Raw genomic sequence first — 14,300 nt, forward strand, 5'->3', positions numbered from 1 at the left:
TTTATATCTCTGAAAAGGTCTGCCGGCCACTTTACAGAACAAGTGAGAAGGTGTTGTCCTTGCCAGAAAGAGATAAAATCTCATTTCAAACTTGTTTAACAAAATGTTATCAACTGAATATGTAGAGGAGAAAAAAGTAAAGAGTTTACTTGAAGGAGTAGTTTGTGAGCCTTGCCACAGCAGTATGGGATATCGTCATTTCTGCTAAAAATATAAATAAAATCCCTTCACAAAGATATTAAATTTCTTAAAGATCTGAATGAAAGTAGAAGAAATAATGACTCAATGGACAGCAAATGCAATCTAATCCTTCCCTGCTTATCTTTTTAGTGCATAATCAATACAGTCAACATGGAAATAAAAACTGTTAAAATTATGGCAATTGTTTCTTGTGCAGCAAGGTCTGACATCATCTAATGGGAGGTTAATTAATAGTTAACTTGGATAGCACAATTACCTAGTGAAACCACATTATTAAACCTCTGGCTGTAACCAGCTTGTAACTTGAGAAGAATTTGCTCATATCTGGCTCTGGCCCATGTTGGAGACTGGGGACTTTAGTGGCTGCTGACTCCGGCAGTGCAGCCACATGGTGTACATCCAGCATGGAATTCTCCCAGTTGAGATCTAAACATCAGAACTGTGCACACAAGATTGACTCAAAGGAGCAGCAAACCAGTCTGCAGCCCTGCAGGAGAGGATGATCAGGTGAAACGTGACCTCTGTTTCCTCAGTTGGGGCTTTTCTAATTACTGGTTTGGTGCCTCAGAGGTGTATGATATTGAAGATACAGGCTCAGCCCAAGCCCACTGTGCCTGGGCTTCTCAGTGATGCTACAACTGTGACTTTTGCCCTGAAGTGCAAAGACTGGGGCACAGAGTTCTTGCTGGGTGACCTGACACACTCATATGTTCACCCCACGGGTTTTGTGACCCGCATGTCTCACTATTTCAAGTCTCGGCTGATGTTTGCACAACCTCTGACAGAAAAGGGGATGCCTTGCTTCTTAAAACTAGCTTAAAAGGTACTCCTCATCATTTCAAGACTGAAAGTCCACTTCTAAGACCCAGAGAGTTAGTGGACCTACAAAAAACCATGAATACTCTCTGTTTGTGTCTATATTGCTAAGATAACCAGTGCCTGGAAGAAGTCCTGTGTCCTGGAAAGAGGGATGGATCATCCCTACTGTTAAGCTGTTGGAGTGACCCGATTACAGCACAGTTTGGACCAGTGCCAGCCGGAGGGTCTCCCTGCAGCTCCCAGGCACAGTTTGGGAGTCAGAGGGTGTCCAGGGATGGGTGGCCCACAGCTCCCCCGCTCCAAGGGCTGAGCTCCTCTGCCTGCCCAGGCACTGTGCGCTTAGCCCCTTGGGGGTCAGACCCAAACATGTTTCGTGGACTAGCACCGATACAGCTTCAACTCCCAGAAGAAAAAGCTGGCTCAAAGCTGTCAGAAGATAAGAAAAAAGAATAGATATGCTTAGTACTTGATGATTTTAAAAAAATTCAAACATTTTCCAAAGCTAAAGAGTGGGCTTCCTTCACCGAGGACAGAAAATTGTCTTAACTGAAATGCTACTAAATGACTTTTATGCACAAATATATAAAAGCAATTTTGGCTTGATTTCAAAAGGATTTTTTTGGTTGGTTGGTTGATTGGTTGGTTCTTGTTTTCAAAGGCAAGTGTGGATTTGCTGTCACATTCTCCATTTCTCTCTGCTCTGCCTTTCTCTACGGAAATAAAAAAACAGGGAACTGGACTGAAGGAAAGGGGAGATCTACAGGATTCTGCTGTCATTTTTTTTTCTCCAAGAGATGGTAGTGAGGAATAAAACATTTCTCCTGCCAAAGAAGAAATAGCCACAAAATCTAGCTACTTGAAAGAAGATAGAGAATGAGAATGAGAATTTCTGGAAAAGAATAGGCATAGGGCATGGGCAGAGAGAGGTGAAGCATTGGAAGCAAGGTTGCAGGTAACAGTTGGCTGGAGATGAAATCCATCTGGAGCTGACCAGCTGCTTTGAGTGTTTGCTCAAGCTGTACCAACCTGACTCGAACAATGAGTCTTCTGCTGGTGCAGGTCCAACCTCAATTCTAGAGCTCAGTCTGCATGCTCTGGATGTTTAACAAAATGCATCTTTAACAAAAAATAATCATCAAGGTGAAAAGAAAGGTTTAATTTGGCATATGGCACCCTCAAATGGGAGGAACTGACAAAGCCTCCTTTCTACAAGGAATGAATTTCGTTTAATTTCCTTGGGTAAAAGACACATGCACTGTATAGCAAAAACAAAAACAACTAGGAAATACTGTGGTATTGGTCAATAAAACAAAGAGGAAAATCCAGAAAGCCAAGAAAGGGTGGATACTAGTATATTATATTAATAAGATCAATTAAGATCCATTGAATCAATGAAGTCACATGCTTGAGATTTATTTCATTTGCTAACTAAATCCTGGCACAATCAGGAGTGATCAAGTTTATATATAAACACTTTTCTAGGGAAATCGGTAGTACTAAACACCGTCTCAGGCCAGTTCCTCTCCATTTGCATTTCATATGAGAAAATATACAACATAATTGCAGAATTTGGTTCACTGACAGAACTCTAGATCCAATTTGTTCTGATTGTGAATTCATTTCATTTGGTATTGCACTAATTTGACAAACTGAAGAGTAATTCACTTCAGATTTTTTTTAATGTAAAGATAACTGCCAAGTTACCCAGTGCTTTACAAAGCACAAAATTGAATCTATTTCTAATCTGCAAGTCCATCTCTGTATTTAGCCCAGCAGCATTGCTATGCAAACACTTGCACAGGGGCACTAAGAGCCATAGGCCTGAACAAAAAGTCCCAGGGACAGTGCCCTGGAGCTGAGACATTGTTAAGCATTTCACCATTTGTGGCTCGTTGTGCTCACATGGGGCTCTGTTCCAGTTATTCCACTGGAATCGCCAATTGAGACTGAAACTCTTGTTGCTATGTGGTCTACATCCTGAGAGAATAGAGAATTTCATACTACACTGCATTTTGTAAGCATTAATTTGTTGCATGCAAAAAAACAGTAAATGTTATTTTTCTTCATGTAGGTTTCAGAATGTCAAAAAGCCAGAGCTAATTAAGGTTCAATGACAGATTTGATAATTTCAAGTTTGGTTGTTTCTTTTTTTTCTGTTGTATTTTAAAGAAGAAAAGCAATGGCCATTATATCCTAATTTGTAAACAATTTATTTGATGGTTGAGACTGGAAAGTGTGTTAGTGTTGTTTGTCCTGTCAAAGGCTTTGGAATGGTTTGAAGTCTATTGGGTTACATCTGCTGCTACTTATCGGGGCGGAGGAGTTACCCTGTTTGTAACACAGTTTATAAAAGGAAGAAAAATTTTAGACTCTGCAATTAGAATTTAATTAGGGGGACAAAAATTATTTAAGCCTTTCTTTGAACTTCCAAAAAGAATATGTATCTTGTAACCCAGAAACCCAAAATGTTCTTCAGTTTTGTGTCTTGCTTATGGTTGCAAAGTCTTGCAGATGTTCAAGTTCAGAAGTGGACTAACAGCAGGAGAGCTAAGCTCAAAGACCACATTTCTGTCCTTTGCACATTCTTACACCATGTAGGCACCCAAATGTCTTCCCAGGAGCACCCATTGGGGCAGTGAGCTGCTTCCCACATCTGCTGCTCACGGGACAGCACCCAAGCCCAGCACACAGATCTGTTCTATGGCAGTTTTAAGCACAGAGCTGGAAAATTGCAGTCTGCCTGCCACCCACAGACGCCAGAAATCCGCAATTTTAACTTGGTTTTACTCTCACAACACATCAGAGAGGAAGGAAAATTTCATACCTGTTGTACTGGAAACTGAGCCAAGGATTGAAACCAGGTTTGCTGGATACCATCTTAATACTCTGCCCTGTTCTGCTGTTTGTCAGCTTTGACGGCATACCTGCTACTGTGCCAAAGCCAGGACTAAAGCAAAACCTTCTCTTTTCACCTTCCTTCCCTGCAGGACAGACACAAAAAGGGGCAACCCACCACCTGTGCTTTTGAGTGCTTCCCAAGTTTGCCAGCACTGGGATTTCAGTGTGCTGTTAAATAAGATGAAGTCTTCTCAGGTAAAAAAAGAGTGTTGGAAATTACTCCATTCTTAGGGACAACCAAAAAAGAGGCAGAGCCAGAGGACAAAGCAGGCACTGAAGAGACCATTGAGACTGGTACTAGCAGTAGAGTTGAAGAGGGGGTACAAGGAGAAAGCTTTTCTCACAGTAAGCACATCCTTGGAATAAAAACAACAATTTAAAAGGCAGAGCCATAGGCAGGGAATATATACTAAGCAGTCATGTGGGAGCATCACACAAAGGGACTCAGGAAGAAAGAAAACAAACATAGAGGGGCATCACAAACCTTAGTCTCTTTCTAAGTGGGAAAACTTGGCTGTAAAGGAAGGGCATTGTCGGCTTAGGGAGGTGAGACACAAGTTATGAAGTCATGTCTCTTCAGTATCGCTGCCTCATCTTCCTAAGATCATGGGGGAAAATTCCTCTGTGATATTCAAAGTCTATTGAGAAACATAGAGCTGTGCTTTCATCACATCATTGTGAAACACCTCTTCTAAAATGTACAACAGCACAGATGAATTTTAAAATAATCTGCAGCAAAATTCATGCAGATCACATATTTGTTGTCTTTGAAACCAGTAGGGACCCATCCTCCTGATCAAACCTAGATGTCAATATTTATAGCAATAACAGTACAAATCAAATTCATTGTCCCCTTGCAAAAAAAAGCAAATGTCAAGGGGGAAAAATGGTTATTGAAATTGTGGGAAAAATACTCTGTGGTAGTATTTTGTGGGAGCCATAAGGCAGGTCCCCTGTGACTCTTTCCTCTTCTGCACTCTGAATTCCCTTATTATTCTGCATTTCACATACACCAGTCTTTATTCTTGCGAACAGGAAAAGGGAATCCCCTATGGTCCATGATAGAGGAGGAAGTTCTTCCTACTATTTTCATCTTTACTAATTCAGAATGCAATGAAAAAATATTTTTAAAAACATTAGTTTAGCTAACCTGAATTACAGCAGTACCGCTTTTTACCTGAAATTATTTCAGTCCTGGTCAATGCACCTTGGACTTCTAACAAATTAATAAATAAGAAGCCCACATAGAAAAATGGTGTTTTCAAAGGAATGGTTTCACTGAAACACCAACATTCTGGGAGTGGTCATTGTGAAGTGCCAACAAGCACTGGTAAGTACTTTGCTTTTTCATTACTATTAGATGAAGATATGTGAGAGGAATCCAGCCCACCACCTCTAACAAACAACCTGAGATGTCCCCAAAAATATTTTGTATTAGTTATTATACTAATGGGCAATTTAGTTATTATAGTATGAGAAGTGAGTACAATTCAATTTCCTTTTAACTTTGTTTTGCCTCTTTTAATTGATTTTTTTAATTATTGCAGTAGTAGCATTGCTCAGCACTCACACTGGCAATAGTTTAAAAAAATATTCCCTTGTTTTCCAGATTCTTCATAAAGGCCTTTCCTTGGCCTTTATACCAAGGGTGGCATGAATAAATCTCAAAAACTCTATTGCAAGAGATACTACAAGCCATCTATCTTCCATGTCACATTAAAAACATCTGTAGGACACAGGAGGTAGGTGGGATGTGTCACAAAAGCTAAGTTCAACTTCCAACAAGCCTTAGGATGCCTTTAGGAAATTACAGAGTCCAGGAAAAGCAATGGGTGGCATGAAGCCTTACTTACCTCATTTCCTCGCCTAGCCCTTGCATTACTTTGGGTAAAACCATAGTATCCACCAGCCACACTTGAAAACTCCTACATCACCCTCTGAACAGACTCAGAATTGCAAAGAGATTTCTCTTGAAGAACTGCTGGGCACAGCCCAAACAGCCCAGGAAACCGAGTCCAAAATAGGTTTATTTCTTGCTGAAATTGGCATCCCTGATATGTTTTTAGGAGCCATCAGAAAATACTGCTTTCTGAACCACATTCCTTGAAAACAGTGCTTTATTTTTAGAGAGTTTTCAAATATTAAATGTATTCAAATATACCCAAACCCAAACAGCTTGCAAAAATCAAGACAGAATATCACAGCAGTTTATTAGAGAAGGTGATGAGTGTTAGATAACAAGTGATCCATTAAATATTTTGGTCTTCAGTGTAATGAATACTTCAAAACAGTCACATGAAAGTTAACAGTCACCATAGAAAGTGGCATATGCTTACACAGGAGGAACAACAGGAAATGCATTTAACACACTTTATTAGTAAAATCAAAAAGGCATTGAAATTCCAGCATGTTAGCATACTCACAAACTCAGTGACTTTGCAAGAATCAAATGACTTATTAAAAGCTCAGTTCTTGCAGAAACAGCTCCTTCTTTAACTATTTGTGTTCTTTTTAGTTTTAAAAACCTTCTTACCCATGTAGTCTATGTCACAGCCTTGAAATTCCTTTTTCTCATGAGTGATCCCAGATTTGCTTCGTCTCTACATCACAGTGTCATCTTAGCCACAGACCTGTCAAGTTTTCCCTTTGTAAGGGTCTCATAACTAATGGACTACCCAAGAGACTTGCAACTCCAACATCTCATCCACTTCACAAGTGTGCAAAATAATAAACTTGTGTGCTAAAGAATTAATGCACTTATCACAAAGAACCACGGACCTCCCTCTCAAAATTTATCATTAAACTTTTGGTTCCAGAATCACTTCTGTTATTCCAGATATACCTATACCTGTTAAAGAAATAAAGAAATATTTTTGACAGGCATCTCAGAATCATGTTCCTGGGTTAATAATTCAGCATTAAACGATGTGATGTAACAGACTGTCACATAATCCTCGAAGGTCACGTCTCACTGTTATTTAGAGCATTTAAGTGAGACAGGATACTAGTTTTAGTAAACATGCAAATATGCTTTATTTCATGCAGATATGCTTTTGGTTTTTATGGAAAACCTCTCCACTCTGTGATGGCTGTGACAACCTATTCTGGAACCATGGATGTAAGCCTTTCTCTCTCACCCATCCCTTCTGGAGCCTGAGGATGCTGATGATGCACACAAGGATAGCAGCCATTAGCTCCACATTAGGAAAACAACCACAGCTAAAACTCATGCTTCAAGCATCACTTGTATTTATCAAGTGCCTTCATAAGCTTTGACTCAACAGCTTTGAGGACTGGATGGGATTTCCTCTGGCCATGCTAGGAGAAGTTTGCTATCCCTGCTTCCCATGGTGAAGTGCACCAACATCTAGCAACCTTTAGCTGTACAGTCACAGCAGACAACAACCTTCCCATTCTATGCCAAGAGCGCTGAGTTTTGACAAGAGGAATATTCTTTCCCATCCTGGAAAGTGATTAAAATGTGACGGTGATGAACAGGAGATTGGGCATAATCTCAGCAAAATCTATGAAATGTGTCTTGGCTCTGGAATCCGAGTGCATTTACTTGTTCTTCAAAGAGTTTGGTTACTGCCTTCTCAGTCACTGTTCACTAATTAACAGGACAAATGAATGTGACAATTGGCTCCCACTGCACTTGCTTGAAGATGACACCTCTAGGAAAGGATCAGTTACATTTATTAACAAGGAACAGTTGGATCAGGTGTATTGGGGCTGGCTGAGATGGAGTGCCTCTTCCCACAGTACCCTCACAGTGCTGTGCTTTCTATTTGTAACTAAAAAGGTGTTGATAACACACCAGTGTTTTGGCTTCTGCTGAGCAGTGCTGGCACAGCACCAGTGCTGTCTCTCCAACATTCTGCCTCCCTTCAGTAGTCTGGGGGTGGCAAAATCTTGGGAGCAGACTCAGGCAGGACAGCTGACCCCAACTGATGAGAGCTATTTCATACCATGTGAGTTTGGCTCAGCAATAAAAACTGAGAGAGAGGAGGAGACTGAGGCAGGGTATTCATTATTACAGTGCTTTGTCTTCTAGGGCAATCTGGGCATCACCTGCTTATTGGGAGCAGAGAATAAATCTTCTGTATTCCTTTGCTTCTGCACACAACCTTTGCTTTAGCTTTTATTAAACTGACTTTATCTTGACCCACAAGTTTTTGCCATCTTACTTTCTTCCTCCTCCATCCTGCTGAAGGCAGAGAGTATGATGGAGGGACTTGGTGGTGTCCAGCCAACATCAGTTGGGTGTCAGCCCACCAGGTCAGAAAATCTGGTTTGCTTTGTAAGAGGTATGAGACTGTAGGCTGAGGAAGTTAGAGGCTGTTATACATCTCTCTTGGTTATAACTAAAAGCTGAGTTTTTAGCCATGTTTCTACAGTCCCATGTCACTGTATCACTCCTGTGAATCCATCACAAAAAATAAGGAAATGCTGCTTCATACCACATCTGTGTTGTAGGTGATAACATGGGGTGAGGTGACATCCCCAAGGGGAAAATGGCAAAGGGGCAGTGGCACCTCTGCAAAGAAGCACTTCAGTCATGGAATTGTGCAACAAAAATTTAGGTCCTACTTGGCTTTTTCTTTTCCCTATTTTCACTGTGTCCTAATCCAGCCCCATAATATCTTGCAGTTCTAGTTCTCCTCCTGGATTAATAAAACTGCATTTTCATGACTGCAGTTTTCTCATGACTTGTCAGTTTTTCTAGGTTCTAACAGACAAACATGACCAACCCAATGCTTCCTCAAATATCCATGGCATGGTTTTTTACATTTTAAGGATTCATATTCTCCAGAGAAATCAATGAGTTCTGCAGGTACCTCCTTTTATGTAGCTGTAGAGAGCAATAAGGTCCTCCTGGGCCTCCTTTTCTCCAGACTAAACAATCCCAGCTCCTTCAGTCGCTTCTCATCAGACTTGTGCTCCAGACCCTTCCCCAGCACCACTGCCCTTCTCAAGACATGCTCCAGCCCCTCCTCGTCCTTCTTTTAGTGAGGGACCCAAAACTGAACACGGTACTTAAGGTGTGGCCTCACCAGTGCCATGTACAGATGGCTGCCCTGGTCACTCACACATATAAATACATCAGAGCAGTTTCTCAGAGAGGTACAAGGTCAGGTTCATAAGAGGCTGCCTTAATGCTCTTTCCATCTGTGCTGTTATTTTACAGAAATAAACGCATAAGGCTTAAGTGTGGAAAACATATTATGGAATCCAGTAAAATTTTGAAGAAGACATCCAATACATCTGAAATATATGTACTTCTATTCTGTTCTTTGTCATTTCACTGCTATCCATACTGATGTGCTGAGCACAAGTTCAATGTTCATTGACATTCAGCAATGAAAAACCATTAATCAAACCTTATAAAGAAATAAGGGAAATGTAGAAGCCATATAAAAGACAAGTTTGACTTCTCCAAATTTATTTTCTTCCTCTATATAAATCAGAGTTCAGTTCCCACTAATTGTTGTGGGTTGAATGTAAAAGGTATGGCTAAGCAGCCACTGAATGTTTGAGCTTATTTCAAATATTTGGACATATTTGGTAAGATTTTCAGACCCTGCTCCTTCTCTGTCTCTTCTGCTCTGTGGGAAGGCTGTTTCTTAACAGCTTGACAGCCCTCTTTAGATTTACCCTGAATTGAGTTGAAGTGGGTACAGGACACAGCTGGGGCTCTGAGCCAGCCTTACACTTTCAGGGCTTTAGTTAATCACTTTCCTTCCCTTCTCTCTTATCCAGATGGCTCATAAATGACAGAGAAATGACATTTAATATCTTATCTGCATTCTTTATAAGTAGTAGATTGGGAGTTCTTGGTGTCATTCCTGACAGAAGAAAGGAATCCACATAGTAAGCCCTGTACCATCACTAGGACTATATTTTTAAGTTGAAGAACACTGTGTTATCCATATCATCTCTGAGATTATCTTTCTTCAATATTTCTTCAGTTTTTGCCCTCAGATGAAGCTGATTTAATGCAGAAATTAAGAAAGTTTCTTCTAGCCAGTGATAGGTCTATTAGAGGGAGACACAAAGCATTTTAATTTCTAGGGCTATAGTAAGAGCAGCTTCTGAGGGGTGCTAGATGAAGTTACTAGGAAAGCAACAGCAGGATTATCTTTACCCAGGGAAAAAATATTACCTAATCACAGAAAGGTCTAAATCCAGCCCGGATGGACAGGCAGAAGGGAACAGCATCTGGTCCTCACATCACAGAGAGTAGCTATCTCAGGGGCTTCTTGCACAGAAACAAAGAAACGTTTCGCTGTGGCAATGATTGTCTTCAATAAATTAATATACTGAAACAGAGTCAGCTTGGGTAGGAAAGGTTCCTGTGCCATATGAGACCATTAATTCATCCCTTTAGTTGGTGGCTTTCTTTTGTTGCTGCCTTTCTTCTTGCATCATCTCAGCCAGGGAATGGGTGTGGGTGAGGAGAAAGGAAAGCCCCATGGCTGCACCGTTGTCTGAAGGGGAAGAGGGAAGAAAGGAAAAAGGAAAATAGCTGAGCCTGTTGGGACTTCTCCATCACTGTTATCTTTTGACTCAGAGGTCATCTACCCAAATGAACAAAGCCTGTTGCAGGGGCCTATTCCTGCAACTGCAGATTCCATCCATGAACTTGTGCAATTTGTTAAAAACCTCTGTATCCAACATATTCTGTTTGTAAAATGAAGCTAGGAGGTGCTGTCCTTTAGAAAGAATTTTCAAAACTTCATATGAAAAGTACTTAGCTGTATGTCTCATTCTTACCCTTGCAGCTGTCCTGCCCAATTTATTTCTTCCTGGAGAAAGTGGGCTCTACAAAATAAGATAATACATTTTCTTGGCTGTGTTCCTCTAACACATGAATACATTCCCCAGCTCCACTTAACATTGTAGCAGACAAGCAGAAGACATTGTTTGCAAAGTATTTTTGTCTTAGACATGCGAAGGAAATTAATTGCTTTTCCATACAGTCCTTTAGTCAACAGTGAGCTCATGCACATTATTGAAACCACACCCCTTCATAATATACATATATCATATTTTATCTATATTTTATCTATCTGCACTTCAGCAGCCCACTCTAAAACCTTTCAAGAGTCACAGATTTTGACTGGCTTTGGATTAGACCATAGATATCTTAGCTCTCTTATAGGTACTCAACTGCATGAATTTCCATTATTATCTGAAAACAAGAGCCTCACTTAGAAATGGGGAAAATTTTCATGCCTTATTCTCTAGTTCTGTTCGCCAGACCATGCACATTTGCCCACAAAGAGCAGGTGCCACACCTCACCCCAAATATACAGTGCCCACCTGTTTTAAGCCCTTCTAGCAAAATATTGTTAAGAGGCAACATAAAAAATAGTCAAGAAGAATTCTCTACAGCTCATAGAGAACTCCACTGGTCTTACTAAATCCAGAGACCAACTTACTTGTACTTGAGCATCCACATCTGGTACCTGATTGGCAAATGAGGTCTAAATCCAGCAACTGGGAAATGGTGGATAGTGATGAGCTGTTCCATATCGCACAGAAGCATTCCAAGAAGGAAACTGCAGAGAACTGAACAGGACAGGGGTTACAAAGCCCATCTCTCAGTCTCATCATATAACGTGCTCTGGATATCACAGTCTTGATACAAGCACTCTACTATACTGCAATGGGCACACACTGAATTCTCCTAAGACTTCAGTCCCATCAACACATGATGAAAGCAACAAATTTCCCTGGAAATCAATACACATAAATAGCTGCCTGTGGTTAACAAGGCTGCCACAGCTCCTTGCACCTCAATGAAGAATAATTTTTTCTGCAAGGATAGGAAATTACCAGGTGAAATATTAAAACCTTGTGCCACAGTGTGATATAAGAGATCTTTTCCAAAAAAACCAAACTTTTGCAGAGCTCATCAGCATTTCTGGAACCTGACACTCTCCAAGGGCACACACTTAAAATGCAGGCTGCCCTTGGTGAAGTGGGATGGGTAGGAAGTGTCCACAGAAAAGAAAGACTGTGATCCAAGAATTAGGCACCAATTTAACATCTACAATATTAATTAAATCCTTTTGTGGCACAGGCAGTCACAGACACCAGAATTTGTCTAACAAACTTCTCTTAAGGATGGTACTAAATTTTCTAGATTACTTTTGTTCAGTGGAGGCTCCAGGTCCAAGTAGCACTTCATGAGGATAGATCCAATCCTTCATATAATGCAGATGCTGTGGGAGAACAGCTATAGCAAAGATGAATTATCTTTTTGTTCTTTTGGAGAATGTTTGTTTCTTTTGAATGTACCTTTGAATACTTGAGGTTCCTATGTCAGTGCTAAGCATTAGCATACCCAGTAGCAAAAGATTTACAGAGGCCTGGTACACAGTGGGAAAAGAAGGTGGGTCTTGGAAGGCAAAGGATTTTTGCCCTACTGGTAAAGGCAGAACAAACCACAGCCTGCTGTGTGGAGCTGGTCTTTTGCATACCAGCTTTGGGTTTTTTAGTAAATACAGTGGAATTTCTTTCTGTAAGACCAAAGTAGAGGGGATGATCTGATAGCCTCATGGTAAACACAGAAGCAAATCACAGAGGATACCCTCTGCAAAATTGGTGGGCACATTACAAGGGCTGTGCCCTTTGCTCCCTTGCACCTCATCAATCTCTGAAGCAGCAGGCAGGGAAGGAGAACTGGGTGTGATATGCTCTTTCAGCCAGGAGAAGAGAAGGTTTATTGGGATATGGAGGTTGAAAGTGGCTGACTCACCATCCCAGCCCTCCAGCAGCTCCAACAGCCGATTACCTTCTTGGTGATGAAGCAGCCACTGCACACACGGGGAAAACACCATGACCCAGAAATGCCTGGCATCCAGAGCTGTGCATCACCCTTGCAGAACTGCTCCAGCCCCATTCCCAAACCACCCCTCAGGTCCCAGCACCAAAAAGATTGCATCATCACAGTTTGGTGCAAACCAGATCTTCAATATTTTGGCCTGCTACTGAGGGATGTATTACTGTCAGTTCACAGACACCAAGCATTCTGAGAGCAGTTACCAAGAAGTTGACACAGGGGGAAAGCTGCCATTTTCTCTGGAGTTTAACACAAGAAAGGATTTTCTATGTTCACCTCTAGCTTTTCTGCTTTTCTTTGCTTCATTACAAAACCACATGAAGGCCAGACACAACTGCAGTTTAAGCGGCACTTGCCTATCCAATTTCTCCTGCCTATTTTTCACTTGCCTTAAATTCTAGAGATATTTTCTAAGCCTGATACAGGTTTAAAGCACAGAAAGGAGTTTGGGGAGACACTTTGTTGTTTGTTTTTCTTACTTCTTCTCTCTCTGAAAGGGGAGGAAAGGACATAGGATAAGGATGAAGCACTGGACAACTTTAACTATAGCTAAGGCAGACACAGTCCCTCTCTTACAGCTTTTACATATGTAATTGGTAACAGTGCTTGGACCTTGGACTAAAACTACAAATTTCCTCTTATTTAGCCCGTCCTTCCCACCCCCCCCCCCCCCCACCCAAAAGGCCCTAATCTAAATCAGATCTGGGTATTCAGGAAACATACAGGCCACTACAATGAGCAAAGTATTTGCGAGTCATCCAGAAACTCAATTTCCTTCCTAAAGGAGTAGCACAACAGGGTTTATTTTGTAAGGAGGAAAAAATTCCTTTTTGGTTGCCTACACTAAGTTTAGTGTCTCTTTGGCTGAGCCCCTCTGAAGCATCCAGGAGCTGAGGACAACCGGTTCACTTTTTAATGATTTTTTTATCACTACCTTGCTCACTTCCAAATGTGGAAAAAAATCTAGCATCACACTGCTAACACCAAATAAAAAACTTCAGTCATTTCCACCCTCTCAATAATAAAGGGAGAAAAGTGATGATAGTAGAATTTTATTGGCTTTATTTAAACAGGCTTCTTCTCCCCCAACAATACTGTGATGCTACTATAAAACTTTTCTGACACATTACTTTAAACATTAGCACATGGACATGCCAGCTCTGCACTTCAGGAGCTACAGCTCAATGCCAAGAGCTATTAGTCACATTAAGAAGTCTCTTCACAGTACGGCAGATAGAGAGGAGAGTGTCTGAGCCCTCCTGCCATCGGTGCCACCCTGTGCCCTGTCACCCCCTCCCCAGCTGTGGCCACCTTGTACAGGGCAGCTCAGAGAGGTTTTCTGCCAGCAGCTGGGAGCATGAGAGGTTTTGGGGGGCAGGAACTTTCTTTGCCCTGGTTTTAATGTGGGTGCCACTGCAGAGCTCCATGGGGATTGCTGCAGCCAGCTGAGGACAAGTGATGAGAGAAGGGAAGAACAATGAAGTTAAGCAAACAAATGTCTCGTCTAGGTCTGGGGAACTTCTAGTCTAAATAC

The 14,300-nt window shown here is 41.2% G+C and overlaps 1 long non-coding RNA gene across 1 annotated transcript; it reads right to left on the reverse strand.

Moving 5' to 3' along the window:
- Nucleotides 1-6,074: 6,074 nt before the first annotated feature.
- Nucleotides 6,075-11,520, reverse strand: LOC113458654 (uncharacterized). Its single transcript, XR_003379117.2, has 3 exons — nucleotides 11,361-11,520; nucleotides 10,693-10,740; nucleotides 6,075-10,406 (listed from the first exon to the last, which is right to left on the reverse strand). It is a non-coding gene; the product is annotated as an uncharacterized LOC113458654 (long non-coding RNA).
- Nucleotides 11,521-14,300: the final 2,780 nt, after the last annotated feature.

Source organism: Zonotrichia albicollis, chromosome 2 (genome assembly GCF_047830755.1).
Source record: "Zonotrichia albicollis isolate bZonAlb1 chromosome 2, bZonAlb1.hap1, whole genome shotgun sequence".
NCBI classification, from domain to species: domain Eukaryota; kingdom Metazoa; phylum Chordata; class Aves; order Passeriformes; family Passerellidae; genus Zonotrichia; species Zonotrichia albicollis.